We start from the raw sequence: 3055 nt of genomic DNA, 5'->3' as shown, positions 1-3055 counted from the left end.
TGTTGTTTATTTGTTTACAGATTATTTATTTATTTATTCATTTATTATTATATTGTAAAATACTCTACTTTTTTTTACTAATAATAATAACCCGTGGTTGTTAAAATAGTAGAAAGACTATAAGGATATGTTTGCACGAAAGCAATAGAGTTAGAGTCTGTAGCTACATAACTTTATTGCTAGAGCTGGAGCTAGAGTTTATTTTGAAGCTTAAAGCTGGAGCTTATTGTGTTTTATAAGTGTTTAGTAAAGGGGAATTGATATATCTACCATCCAAATTACTTCTTCCACCATAAACTGTGCATTAGTAAGTTGTACTGTACTACAACTTAATAATGCATACATTTGGTGGAAAAAGTAATTTGGATGGTGGATATATCAATTCCCTAAGTAATATAATAAAGGGTATATTAGTAAATTTATCTCTCATAAGCTCTTCTTATCTTCAAAAGCTAGTTTCAAGAGCTTCTTTATGTAGAGCTTCTTTTTTCTATAAGCTCTACTTTCTTATTTTGCCAAACAAAGTTTATGACTTATAGTTTATTAAAATCATAAGTTCAAGCTCCCATAAACTCGTCGGTCAAACACACCCTTAAATAGGGAATATTCTTGTATACATTTCATTTTATAATAGTATATATTATATAACATATAATTACACAGTAAGAAATTTTACTCCGTATACGGTGTACAAGTTAAAATAGTAATTAAATACGGAGTAGTTATTATTATTCTTATATGTGAATAAGTGTTACAACACAATGGATATAGTTAAAACTACATAATAACTAAAAAAATATAATACGATGTGATATAACTAAGGAGCCTAAACCAGTCTAGCTGGGACTTTTATAACTTTAAGCGAGCTAATCGAAACAAGCGGAGCTAGAGCTCGAGATCAATTATTTTTTACATGAAAAAATAAAAAGTTAAATATAAGAAGACATGAATGAAAGATCTAAACTTGACATAAAGGAAGAAAATGAAACCAACATTCAACCCAAATAAAGGAGATTGAGGATGCCTAAAACAAAAATGACAATGACAACAATAATACCATAAGGTCACTCCCTATCGTAACTAAACTATTCATCCTCTTAACCTTCCACATCATCGCCACATCAACACCAATATTCTATAACTAACATATAATTAAACACTCTCTATCATGGCTAAAACAATAACCCTCTTAATATACAACGTACAAGCAATAAAGCATTAAGTCCAACAATAAAAAACCATTGGGACCCACAAATCTATAACTAAACCTCATACTTCCATTAAATTCATGGTGAAAGCGGATAACTAAAGTGGATAACTAGCTCGTGCCTATGGTTAGTTACGGGTAATGAGCGGGTAACTAACGGATAACTAGCTGTAGGGAGTGGTCTAAGAAACTATGTCTAACATTAACCACTAGAAAAACGACTACCACTACATGAAACACTTGCAAAATAAAATAATGCGGACAAACAAAACCGCACAACCACATTGAAAAAAATAACTATTATAAATAGTTCGACTCGTTTACACCTTACAGATGACACATCTTTAAGGTACCGGTCAAATATATATAGCTCGATAAAAGAGCTTTTTATTTATAAATTTATCGATGCTGTGTATTTTTATTTTATTTATTGATATAAAAAATTTATTAGCAACTAGCTATATATAACAATTTTAGTAAATACTGTTATAATTCAGTAGGCTTATAACTACCTTTAGTGGTTTGATTCTTGATGTTATAATTCAGTAGGCTTATAACTACCTTTAGTGGTTTGATTCTTGATGTTATAATTCAGTAGGCTTATAACTACCTTTAGTGATTTAATTCTTGATTTAGAATACTAATAATGAAGTGTAAGAACAAAGATGATAATGGAGAGAAAGAAAGAAACACTTTGTAAGTGTGAGAAATTGTGCAAGTTTAATGCTTGCATTCATGAGTATTTATAGCCTAAAATCTCAATATAAAAATACATACTTTGTGTACCAAAATTGACTATATGTATACACCAAAATTGACTATCCATATCTATATTATTATTATTATTATAACACTCCCCCTTGGATAGCAATTTTATTTTGTTGAAGATCAACTATAAATTACTGCCTCGTTAAAAACCTTGCTAAAGAAAACCCAGTGGGAAAAAAACTTTAGCTAAGGGAAAAAGAGTGCAGCATGGAGTTGACTCCCCCTCAAGTAGACATCGCTTCAGCTGTTACATCTTTTGAACATGTCTCATGCCAATGTTATGAACGTGTGTTCTGAAAATAGCAGTTGGAAGTGCTTTCGTGAAAAGATCAGCAGAGTTTTTGCTAGATTGCACATATCTCATTTTAATCTGGTTGTCCTTAATGAGATTTTGAGTGTATGAGAAGAATCTAGGTGGTATGTGTTTTGTTCGGTCACTTTTGATATACCCTTCTTTCATCTGTGCTATGCAAGCTGCATTATCTTCATAGATAGTTGTTGGACTTTTATCGCGTTCTAGTCCACAAGAATCAGTAATGAGTTGTGTCATTGATCTCAACCAAAAACATTCTCGAGTAGCTTCATGTAATGCAATCACTTCGGCATGATTTGACGATGTAGCAACAAGTGTTTGTTTTTGAGAACGCCATGATATTGCAGTACCTCCATTTAGGAATACATATCCAGTTTGAGATTTAGCTTTATGTGGATCAGATAAATAACCTGCATCTGCATAACCAACCAAATCTTGTTTTGATTCGTTAGAATAAAATAATCCTAAATCAGTAGTTCCTCGAAGGTATCGAAATATGTGTTTGATCCCATTCCAGTGTCTTTTGGTAGGAGCAGAGCTGAACCTTGCCAACAAATTAACTGCAAAAGAAATGTCAGGTCTTGTACAATTTGTAAGATACATAAGAGCTCCAATTGCACTAAGATATGGTACTTCTGGTCCAAGAATGTCTTCTTGATCTTCACATGGACGAAATGGATCAGCTTCAACATTGAGTGATCTAACAACCATAGGAGTACTTAATGGTTTTGCCTTGTCCATATTGAAACGTTTCAAAATCTTTTCAG

The sequence above is a fragment of the Rutidosis leptorrhynchoides genome, chromosome 9, assembly GCF_046630445.1.
Source record: "Rutidosis leptorrhynchoides isolate AG116_Rl617_1_P2 chromosome 9, CSIRO_AGI_Rlap_v1, whole genome shotgun sequence".
NCBI lineage: Eukaryota > Viridiplantae > Streptophyta > Magnoliopsida > Asterales > Asteraceae > Rutidosis > Rutidosis leptorrhynchoides.
Note: the sequence above shows the minus strand (reverse complement) of the source record.